This window comes from Crocodylus siamensis, chromosome 11, assembly GCF_052110815.1.
Source record: "Crocodylus siamensis isolate JL-2025a chromosome 11, ASM5211081v1, whole genome shotgun sequence".
In the NCBI taxonomy this organism is placed as follows: domain Eukaryota; kingdom Metazoa; phylum Chordata; order Crocodylia; family Crocodylidae; genus Crocodylus; species Crocodylus siamensis.
Window position 1 is genome coordinate 299909 of NC_143405.1, and position 12696 is coordinate 312604.

Genomic DNA, 12696 nt, shown 5'->3' on the forward strand with positions numbered 1-12696 from the left:
AGGATTTAGTTAGGGAGCTTCTGGAGGGGTTGGACGTATTCAAGTCAGCCAGCCCGGATGATCTCCACCCTAAAGGAACTGGCCGAGGTCATTGCAAGTCCCCTGGCACGGCTTTACGAGCACTCGTGGTGCTCTGGTGAGGTACCGGAGGACTGGAAGAGGGCCAACGTGGTCCCCATCTTCAAAAAAGGCAGGAAGGAGGACCTGGGAAACTATAGGCCAGTTAGTCTCATCTCGATCCTAGGCAAGCTGTTTGAGAAAATTATGCTGCCACACATCCAGGAGGGGCCAGCAGGGGACTGCGTGCTTAGGGGCAACCAACACGGGTTCATCAGTGGCAGGTCCTGTCAAACCAACCTGGTGGCCTTTTACGATCAGATCACCAGATCATTAGATGCAGAGGTAGCAGTGGACATCGTCTTCCTGGACTTCCGGAAGGCTTTTGACACTGTCTCTCACCCCGTTCTCATTAAGAAACTGGGGGGCTGTGGTGTCGACACCCACACAGCCAAATGGGTCACCAACTGGCTGGAGGGCCACACCCAGAGGGTGGTAGTGGATGGGTCCTTCTCAACCTGGAAGGACGTGGGCAGTGGGGTCCCCCGGGGCTCGGTCTTCGGGCCCGCGCTGTTCAACATCTTCATCAGCGATTTGGACGAGGGGGTAAAAAGCACCCTGTTCAAATTTGCTGATGACACTAAGATGTGGGGGGATGTGGGCACATTGGAAGGATGCAACAGGCTACAATCAGACCTAGACAGGTTACAGGGGTGGGTGGACGAGAATAGGATGGGCTTCAATACAGACAAGTGCAAGGTGCTGCACCTCGGGAGGAACAACCGGCACCACACCTACAGGGTGGGGAATTCCCCTCTTGTCAGCACGGAGGCGGAAAGGGATCTGGGGGTCATCACTGACTCCAAGATGAACATGGGCCGGCAGTGTGGGGACGCAGTCGGCCTCAGGAAGGCTGACCGCACCTTGTCGTGCATCCACAGATGCATCTCGAGCAGGTCCGGGGAGGTGATCCTCCCCCTCCATGCGGCACTGGTCAGGCCGCAGCTGGAGTATTGCGTCCAGTTCTGGGCGCCGCACTTCAGGAGGGATGTGGACAGCATGGAGAGGGTCCAGAGGAGGCCACTTGCATGATCAGGGGGCAGCGGGGCAGGCCCTATGAGGAGAGGCTGCGGGACCTGAACCTGTTCAGCCTCCAAAAGAGAAGGCTGAGGGGGGATCTTGTGGCCTGTTATAAACTAGTCGGGGGGGACCAGCAGGCACTGGGGGAGTCACTGTTCCCCCGAGCACTGCCAGGAGTGACCAGGAATAACGGTCACAAGCTGGCAGAGGGTAGGTTTAGGCTAGATATCAGGAGGCATGACTTTACCGTCAGGGCGGCTAGGATCTGGAACCAACTTCCAAGAGAAGTGGTGCAGGCTCCTACCCTGGGGGTGTTTAAGAGGAGGTTAGATGAACATCTTGCTGGGGTCATTTGACCCCAGTACTCTTTCCTGCCATGGCAGGGGGTCAGACTAGATGATCTGCTCAGGTCCCTTCCGACCCTAGAAACTATGAAGTCCCAGAACCGTGGCCCAGCAGGGAGTGCTACAGCCTCCCGCTCGGTGCCACGGCCCAGCGTGCCCTCTGCCGGCAATGCCACACTCAGCCCCGCCCACAGCAGAGCACGGAAGACCGCCAACCGGATCTCCGCACATTACTGCCCGGTCCTGTACAGCCCTGGGGGATCCAGTCACACGAGCATGAGTCTCAGAACCAGCAGCATCTGTGCGGCAGCATGACCTCAGCGGGTAATGAGCAGCCCAGGGCAGAACTTGCCCTCAGAAACATTTGCTAGCTTCTGGCTGCCTAAATACTTAGCTCAGCTGTAACACTTACACCCTCTACACCACCTGAGGACAGAGCCACTGCCAAGTTAACAGACACTTTTTAGAAGTTTGAAGTTTCAGACAAGACCAGCTAAAGTGACCAGCTGACTCCAGTTTTCTGGGAAAGTCCCAAAATGTTGGGGCTGCATTGCTGAAAAGTCCCTGAAGAGAGTCTGACATAAACTTTCCGGCAGTGCCTTGCAGCTTCCTGCTGCGGCTGCTGAAAAGTCGCAGCACTACGCAGCCTGCAAACATAGCTAAACTACTTATGGCCAAGCACCACACCTCTTGGAGCAGAGCTCATTCATCTACTGGCGGCACTGCACCACGCTGCTACACTAGCTGGAACTGAAGGTGTTGGAGACAACTGCCGGTTCTGGAGGTCTGCACGGCACCCAGGACTGCATCTTCCACCCTCAGGGGCATCCAAGAAAACTGTGGGTGCTCAGCCTTTCCTGGGGCTTACTCACCGGCCTGAAGGGCCAGGCTCATAGATACCACATGCAACCAATGGCCAGAAAGCAAAACCAAACAGCAAGAGGCTGGTCCAGATCCCACTGGAATCAGAGGACAGGCTGACCCCTGTCTCCCTGGTCTGTGAATCAGGCCCTAATCCTGTGATGAAAGGAGCATTCAGTTACTTTACCTTCTTTCAGTGAGCTACAACAGAATGCAGTGACAGTGACTAAAATGTCTCGCTGTGGCACCAGTTGTGCGCTGGAGCCTCACTCCAGGAATCATGCTAAACCCCATCTCAGCTCCCCCATCTGTTATTAGGAAACAGACTGCTTGGGCTGGAAAGGTTGGTTAGGTTGGCTGATCTCGTATGGTGAGCTTTAAACTAGGTTCGTCAAAGGATGGGGATGCAGAGGTGACACTTTGATGTCAAGCCAGGTGACGCGAGCAGGAACAACCCAGGTAAGTGACAAGGGCCTGGGAACAAGAGGACAGCACAAACACCCAGGGGAGGTCTCAACCACCTCTACACAAATGCTAAAAGTATGGGAAATAAGCAGGAGGAACTCACCCTCCTGCTAGCTAGCAAAAACCCAGACCTGGCTGGGCTTACAGCAACCTGGTGGGATTCTACCCATGACCTGACAGTGGACATCGAGGGCTATAGGCTGTATAGACGGGAGAGAGTAGGAAAAAAAGGGAGGGGGTTGTAGTGCTCTATGTTAAAGAGCAGTACACATCCTTGATGATCAGGATGGGTTCTGAGGAGGGGCAAACTGAGGTGCTCTGGGTTAGGATACAAGGGGGTCATGGGGAAAGGGACTTGATAGTGGGTATCTACTACTGACTGCCTCACCAGGGGGACGAGCTGGACCGGGAACCCTCAGGTCAGCTCACAGAGGCTGTAAAGTCAAGGGATGTGGTTGTCATGGGTGACCTAAACTACCTAGACATCTGCTGGGAAGAGCAGTCAGATGGGTGGCAAACTGGCTAAATAGTTGCACACAGGGAGCGGTGGTGGATGGGTTGTTTTCGACCTGGAGGGATGTGGGCAGTGGAGTCCCCCAGGGCTTGGTCCTTGGGCCCACACCTTTCAATATTTTTATCAGCAATCTGGATGTGGGTGTGGAAAGCACGGTGTCCAAATTCACTGATGATACCAAGTCATGGGGCGAGGTGGGCATGCTGGAGGGGAGGGACAGGATCCAGCTAGATCTAGACAGGTTACAGAGGTGGGCAGATGAGAATAGGATGGAATTCAACACAGACAAGTGCAAGGTGATGCATCGAGGGAGAAGGAACCAGCAACACAACTACAGGCTGGGGAACACCCTTCTCAACAACACAGTGGCTGAAAGGGATCTTGGAGTCACTGCCGACTCCAGGATGGACACGAGCCACCAATGCAAGGAAGGGGTCAGGAAGGCTAACAGCACCTTGTCGTGCATCCACAGATGCATCTCAAGAGGTCCAAGGAGGTGATCCTCCCCCTCTATGCGGCACTGGTCAGGCCGCAGCTGGAGGACTGCATCCAGTTGTGGGAGCCGCACTTCAGGAGGGATGTGGAGAACATGGAGAGGGTCCAGAGGAGGCCACTCGCATGACTGGGGGCAGTAGGGCAGGCTCGACGAGGAGAGGCTGTGGGACCTGAACCTGTTCAGCCTCCACAAAAGAAGACTGAGAAGGGATCTAATGGCCATCTATGAACTCACTGAGGGGACCAGCAGATAATAGGTGAGGCTCTGTTCCCATGGGCACCACCTGGGATAACAAGGAATAACGGCCACAAATTGATTGAAACAAGGTTCAGGCTTGATATCAGGAGGCGCTACTTTATGGTTAGGGCTGTCAGGCTCTGGAATGGGCTCCTGAGGGAGGTGGTGCTCTTCCCTACCCTGGGGGTCTTCAAGAGGAGGTTGGATAGATGCCTGGCTGGGCTATTATGATCCCAGCACTCATTCCTGCTCAGGGAAGGGGGTCGGACTTGATGATCTGTTCAGGTCCCTTCTAACCCTAGAAACTATGAAACTATAAAGTCAAGAGTCAGACGTGAACACTAACCCTGCTGTTCTCCCATCTGCCATTGGCAATGGACGCTAGCCCAAAGGCCATCGGCTTAGGCAGGCCATGACTGACCAACAGGGCTGTAGCTGGACAGAATAACTGGAAATCCCCTCCAATGAGATACACAAGTGTGCACCAAGACATTCTGGCTTTAAAATCTAGACTACAGCAGATAAGCATTCAGCATGCACTTTCTTTTGAGATGACAGACTCCTCCGACCCTTTCCTCACTTCTGCATAGTTATGTGCCCTGGGAGAGCCTGGAAGCTACCAAGTGTAGCTTCCAGGCACATGCTTGGGAACCCCTGCCCCAACCTGCCTGCTCATCTTAGTTGCTGGACTTTGGTTGATGTAGTTTGTCTTTTACCTTGGTGCAGGAAGAGTTGACAGTTCTCCTGAATTAACTCGTCCCTTATCCAACTACACACAAAACAGTTCACACTTTTCAACTTTTGTCTATCTTTAAATATAATGGTTAGGTACAGACATTCAAAGCCAAGGCAGAATCGATCTAAAGTTATGCAGTCTTCGGTCCGTGGCTTGATAGGGAACAGAGCACACATTCGCCCTTTGGTATGGGAGGGCAGTCTATATGTGCTGAACTTCTGTTTTGTTACAGATAGGCTGGCTTTGTGTGCTGAACTACTTCTGCTGTAGGTATAGACCAGTTTCCAATCACTTATACCAATAAAATGTAATTTCTGTGCCTGGCCAATGAGTCAGAAAAGTGTCAGAAAGAAAGGAGTACTGCAGTTAAGGACTCAATTAATGGCAACTGTTATACAGCTGCACAATATCTCAAATTCCATTGCAACATACTTCTGTGAACAAATGACTACACACATACATCCAAAGGCAGAACAAGAAATATCAGCTGGTCCGCAATAAACTCTTGGTAGAAGATCATTTAGAGAAATGTTCAGAGACAAGGGTAATCTGTCAGAGGACGAAAGCCATAAAGCAAGTGCTACCCCATTAGAGCAACCTTTGGTAAAAGTTTCTGCAATATATAGCGTTAAGTGTCGTTACTCCAAAGCATCTTTCCTCGTGTTTGAAGGAAAATCAAAAGAAACATGACTGCAGCAAATCCAGGAGAACTGGACCACTGTAACAGGTAAACTTCAGTGTCGATGCAATCTGCCATCTTTCTAAATGGCTGCTTGAGGCTGTGGATGCCAAGGAAGCAGCAAAGCAAGTGGTCTGGTAGTACAATCTGTGTGGCCCATCGCTGCGCATCAGAATCACGTGTGCGCCAGTCAGAGGAGACTGTCACAAGACTGACTCAGAATTGCTGATATTTACAAAACAAACTCCGAGGTTTTCTAGCTTGCTTTCTGTTTTCAGAGCCACTGGGTTACAGGTGATCAGATTTTCACGTTTTTCTCCATAACCATAAAAATCACCTCAACCCAGGAACTGAGGCCTTAAGAAAAATACCAAGCTTATGACACCTGCGATAAAACTGACAGAAGTAGTAACACTGACTCTGGGCTGCTGAATTAATCAGACTGTGCCGAGAGAGCAGCATGCGCATAAGTTACAGTCAGTATTCATGAAGATGGTGCACATATGTTACTTTGAACAACATATAGATGGGTTTCTTTGCAACCCTTGCTCAGAACCTGGTTCAAAGAGAGGCTTACACCATTTCCATAAAGAAAAACAAAAAAACCCCTCAACTTGATTACTCAAAGGTAATCCTACAGAAAGCCAAGAAATTATGTAATACAGGCCATAACCTTTCCCACCACATTTACCAAAGAAAGGGATTAAAAAATGACTTCAATGGAAGTGCTTAATTCAGTGGCAGGAAGTCTATTTCTGCACTGAGTTACTGGAATGCTCATTTAAAAATTCCTCTTGTGAAATGTTTCTGCACACGTGGAAGCCCAGGCTGTTAAACGGCACTCTTACCAAATGAGACTTGGATTTGAATAGCACTCTACATTTTTCTGAAAATTCTTTTGAAAACAAAAAATGATGAAGTCTTGGGAACTGGCAGGAGGAGACAGAGACAATGCTTAGAGATGAACAGCAAAAATACGTGCTCCAAACATATTACTTTCTGAAGGATGACAGATGCACACCAGCTAAGCCTGTTAGAAAGCACTAATCCTTATCCCCAAAACAGACTTCCCCTCAGTAACATGGCATTGCATAGACATCCTCTGGTCCAAACACAGTTTTAACAAACAAACAACATACATACTTTCAGGAATATGAATAATATAGTTTACAATTTTCTACAAGCACCTGTAGAAATGCAGACAAGTAGAAATGTGAGTGCTCCTGCTGCGACATGACAACACTGGGCCACAGCTGTTAATTCATGAGCTATAAAGGAAAACTAAATTGACATGATTTTATTAGGTTTTACAGTAACAACCAACCTTAAAAGGTTCAGAGAAAAAGGAGATTCCTTCGAAACATCCCGTTTGCCTCTGTAGTTCCATGAAGTGGCAAGTCATCACTTGAACAGGCTAAAACCATCACTGTTGTTTGACACACATAAAGTGACAGTTGTTCCAGAAAGTTCTGTGCTTTTTTAGTCCCGGTACCAGGATGACACTATACAAAAGGTCTGGGTTAGAAGCCAAGCTGCTAATACAAGCAGCAGCAAAACACCGCGCTGCTTCAGTAAACAACAGTGCTTTCCTGGAGTAGCAAAAATCAACATATCACCTAAACAGACTGCCATCCTCTCCTTTGTATTTTTGCAAAAGAAAGGACACATTGTCAGCTCTGTATTTACCCATCTCAAAACTGAAAGGAGGAAAAAGCATTAAGAGCAACACACTCCCAACAGTGCTCTCCAAGTGACCTTGGACTGAAACCCTTTGGAATTCATAATTTAATCTTTGTCACTGCAGCAATAAATCTGCCATCTAATAAAAACAAGAACTAATGGGGAAATGTGAACCTAGGCCCGAATCAGAAAGTTTTTAAAAATAAAATTTTTGGTTTTGAAGGAATAAGCAGCAGCTCCTATATATTTAGCTGAAATGATGATTTATATACTTTTGCACTAAAAAGAATCTCTGTTGGTCCAGATTCTCTCTTTCCACTCCAGCAACGCACAGGGGCCAGGAGCTGGCTGCAGCTTCATCTGCAATGAGCACAAAGACAACTTCACCACCACAGTAACCCCAAGAGCTCCCCCATGAGCGTGGAATGGCCTGTATGGGTCCCCAAGAGCTGGAAGGCCTGCTGGGAGCTGTTTACTACTACCAAGCAGAGTTTAACACAGACCTTGGAAGAAGTAACTCTGGTGCTCATGCAATACTGTCCTAAGCATTCAGCCATTTCATACATGTTTTTATTTGTCCCCCTCCTCAGTCCCAGAAGCAGCCAGTGGGAACTAGGAGCAACAGAGAATTTTTTTCAGTGTTTGGAAACCTATAATGGGACCGACAATATCAGGACCTATTAATCCTGTGCAGCTTTGGAAGGCATGAAGCATTACCAATGAATAAGGTCCTAAGTCAACAAGAAATGCAAGATATGATGCACAATTAATGACTGACAGATTTTCCATCTGTTCTATCAAACTGCATGTGTGGGTACACTACAGCTTGTGCCTTCAAATAACAGTGTCGTTATTTATGGCTTTCAAATTCTGTGACTGCTCAGCACTCTGCCTGTTTGAGATTCCTCTGTCATTATGGTTGTTAATTGTTCAAGGCAATGGAGGCTTTGTGTGAGTGTAAGAAGCAGATAAGTCCCTCTAGGACCAGGGCCAAAAACTATAAAGTTACACCTTACAATTCAGTATAGATTTATTTTTGTTCCGTACTGAGGGCCTAAGATTTCTCATTGTTACAAGAATTCTTAAAAATCTACAAAAAGCACAAGAAAGCCCTTGTTGGCATCTTTCACACATATCTCCCAAAACAGAACAGATTAGCATTTCATACATGGCAGGCACTAGGCAAGTGTCTTTAATGACACAGCATTTCCTATGCATTTACATAGAGCATTTCATGCTTTATCCTATCAGGTTAACACAGCTAGCCATCTCCCAACCAGACTGAACCTGTGGTCCTTCTAGTCCATTATCTTAGAATGATCTTGCATTTTGAATGACTGAATTTTGCATTTTACACTACTGAATTTCACTCTATTTCACTCCAGTACAAAATGCCAGCACTGTCCAGGTCTTCCTGCATAATACTCCAATCCTCCCTGCACTGCTGCCCCCCACTTTGCAGTTGCTGCCATTTCATTAACATGCTGTCACTTTGGTGCCAAGGTTACAAATAAAAATATTTTTAAAAGACTGCTGTCCCAGACCAACACTTGGGAAACTCCACAAGTAACATTCCCCTGGCCTGACTGCTTCTCTTCCTATAGTGGCAGTAATTTCCCTTTTAGATATGGGCCTTTACAGACTACTAACTAACTAAGATACCTATGGAGAGCATAAGCTTTTGTGAATCCATGTTTTGTAATCTTCCTTTAGCTAGTTCCTTTCCTACTTTAAAATTCTTGTGCTAAACCGTATCTTCTCCAATGTAATCATTTTTTTACAGGGCACCATATCAGATGCTCTTCTGAAGTTCAGATACGTTAGATCCACTGCATTCCTCTTAATCAAAGAACATCACTTATCAAATACAGATACCAGGTGAAATTGTCATGGTACACCTCTGCTAAACCAAAGCTACATTTACATTTGATCCCTTTTCTGTCCATCCCCATGTCTTTAAGCACCTCACCTCTAAAATTTCATCTAAAACTTTGTATACCCTTGATGTCACTCTGGCACGTCTCTAGATCCCCAGTGCCCTCTCTTAAATATAGGTATTATAATCACTGTCCCACCACTCAGACGACAGGACCCCCAATCAGTTAGATGTATTCTGCATTTCCATGTGCCCTTCTTTCCAGTATGTTGGAATATTTGGTCCTTCCAAACCAGGAGTATTCAGCTCTGAACTTTTCCTTGTCCTTGGACATGGTAATTGCTGTTTCCATGCTTGCTTCCATTTGCCATCCTGCCTTTGCTCCCATGTTATCCATTACCATACTTATCAAAATGTATCAGCAAAGCACGTTTAGATTAGCTATCAGGAGAAACCTCTTTTCTGTCAGAGCAGTAAGACAGTGGAACACACTGTCCAGGGGAGTGGCAAGATTTCCTTCACTGTCAACTTTCAGGAGACAAGACGGGCACTGACCATGGATCAGTGATGTAGTGCCCGTATGTCTGTGCAAGAGTTAGACTGGACAGCACTTGTGGTACTTTCTACCCCTAGGATCCTACGGTTCTGGTGTCTGGGCCACCTCTAAATGATGGTTAAATTCTACTCTATCCTCAGTGCAGAACGGCTCCACTTCTTTCCTGGTTCCCTCTTCATTCATATGGCTACAGAACTTTTGCTGTTAGTATTGATTTCCTTTGCAAACTCAAACTCAACTTGATTTTCAGCAACTCTGACTTATACTTACACTTCTTAACCTCTAAAATGAAGCTGTCTTTGTTGATCAATCCCTTTTTCCACTCTTTCTAGACTTTCTGCTTATACGTAATATTCTTTTTGAGACATTTATTCAGTTGCATCTGGAGAGCCTTCGTACAAGTTTATTTTCCCCTTCCCTGGGATGCAAATTCCAGACAGTTTCTGCACTTGCAAGTTAGAGAAAAATCAAGTCTTCTCCACATTAAAGCCTTTCAGCCCAGACAGCTTCACTAGCCAGTTCCCTTAATTTCTCAAAGTCTGCCCTTTTGAAATGGAAACACAGTTACTGAGCTGTTCTTATTCAGCTTTACATGTATTTTATACTGAATCAACTTGCCATCACTGGATGCAAGGTTATTTTCTATCATCATTTACTAAAAGGAAGTCTAACAAAATAAAGTAAAATCAGCCTAAATGCCTTATGAAAAAGAAAGGAGATAAATTTTACTTTACAGCTTTGCAATTCTAAATTAAGCAAATTCCCTTTTTGTCCAAATGGAAGCCACACCATGTAAAATAATCAATTCAAGATCCAGGTTGCCTCCCTAGGACACAGAAATAAAAGAGTCTGCCAAGCCATTCTGATTTTCTGCAAACATGGCATCTCCACATAAAATTACCCTAACCTCCGGCACGTAGGGATGCTTTTCTCATTCCCCTGGATAAGCAGATTTTAACAAACGCTGAGGAAGAAAAGCTCCTCAAATCCCATTTTGAAAGATCCATGTAGAAAAAGCACACAGAACGTTGTTGGAAGCCATAAACACTGTGCCTGTGCTCACACATCTTATGGGTCGCTCAGAAAGCGTGCCTGCCCAAAAACCAAGGCTGAGCAGTTTCTGCCCTTTCCCGTCTCTTCTTTTACCTCTTTCTAATGTTTCTCTGAGGTAGAAGAAAAATCAACTGGTTTTAATGTTGTAAAAGAAAAACTCTGCCTAAGAAAGTCTCACCTCAGCCTCTACAGGAAACTGCTTCTTTTCTGACCTCAACTGTATAAAATACTTCAACTTGTGCTTACCTAAGCATGTTCTTAAGTACCAATAAAGTCAATTATATATCAGAAGAGGTTGGAGGGCTCTGTTCAGTAAGAATGGTTTGCTGAATAGGTGCCAAAGCAGGGCTGGGCAGGAACAGGGAGTTCCTTCTTATGGAAAAATCTGCATTTCCAAAAAATTTCTCCTGAAATGGACCAAAAAGTCAGAAATGTAAAACTCTTAGCTGGCTGCCCAGCTCCCCTCATGGCTTTGGGTACTAAATGCCTGGGTGAGCATGGGAGCCACGCAGAGAGCTGACCGCCAGCCCACAAAGCCAGTCCCTTGTGGATCCCATGAGCTGCATGACGTGCCATCCGCTCGTCTGCTTGGGGGCAGCTGGAATCCCAGGCCAGCCCACCTGCAGGTCTCTGTCTGATGATGAGGCGCTCATTTCCACAGCATGCCTCAGTTCCAAGGAGCAGGCGGTTTCCTGCAGACACCTGTTTTCCAGAACATTTTAAAACTGCTCCAAGCCTAGCTGAATGAACTTTGGTGGTCCTTCATGCCCCACTACCAGGGTCTTTTGGGCATGTGGAACTTGTAAATATTCTCAAGTCAAACTGCACACGAATGGCAACAGCAGGCCTGCAAAATGCCAACAATACCACGTCCCGCAGGAGTCACAGGCCACATCCACTGAAGGAGTAAGGAACAGTCCCAGTGAAAGCTAGTGAGCTAATGGCAAAATACACTACGTAGCATGCAATTTCTGACATGTTATGCACTGGTTTTCTACAAATAGGGAAACTGCAGAATCTCCACTAAAATGGCACATGGATTTGCCTACATTTTAATTTTACTCAACAGAAATTCATCTTTTCCATTGAAACACACACTTCTCTCCTTATTTGCCCCTGGAGAGGCAGGTAGTGAGCTGCACTAGTCTCAAGTCAGACACAGGGCAGGGTGGGGTGACACCTTAGAGGTAAACTGATTCAGAGAGGCATGAGCTTTCACAGGCAACAGCCGACTTCCTCAGATGCCAGGGCCTTTGAAAACTCATACCTCTCTGGACCAGTGAGTCTCTCTAAGATACCGCCCTGCCTTGCCTCCTGTCTTATTTTCCCTCGGATGACTCCATCTTAAAATATTCTACTGCAGATTTCCTCAGCTCCCTGCAAGCACAAGGGAGATCTTGTACAAATCTGACTGAAAAATTAAGTAAAACCTAAGAAATTACTTAGATATGTATGAGCTTTTTCAGATGGCTGGGATATAAAACAGCATGTGAGAGGAAGTTAAGTAATACTGTTTTGTTAATTGTTGATTTTTAATTCCTCTTTAAAAATCAGAATTTAAAACTTAGAACAAAAATTCCAACATTTATTTTAAATACAATCTGTGGTTATTGACCATAAGTAGATACCATTTATATAAAAGTTAAGTAATGGGAGATTTTAGGATACATCTGTTTTTATCATCAATGGATGGAAATCTTAAAGAACAAATAGTGAGCAAAGAACAAATGAGTTCTGGAAAACTGATCAGCGTCAGTAGCAGGCAAATATTTATAAACCCACTGGAATTCAGCCAACTTGAATTAATATATTATTTCCTCAAGCATTATTAGACTACCTTGAGAGCTTGCTTGAATTTCATCTCTCTCTTACCTGGCAAACATTGGGAAACATTAAATGATCTGAGTTGTGCCTCCAGACTGAAGTGGTACGGAAGTGATAAAACAAGAAAACATCTCAGATTAGAACAGCCCTTTTTATTTATTTGCATCTTTATGCAATTCTATATCTAAAAAGCAAAAAAAAAAAATCTGTTTTTTAAACTTCACACTGAGCTAAGAGG

At 46.0% G+C, this 12696-nt stretch overlaps 1 protein-coding gene across 3 annotated transcripts in view; it reads right to left on the minus strand.

Moving 5' to 3' along the window:
- Positions 1 to 12696, minus strand: part of RALGPS1 (Ral GEF with PH domain and SH3 binding motif 1) — a 228681-nt gene that overhangs the window by 96111 nt on the left and 119874 nt on the right. The window lies entirely within an intron of this gene.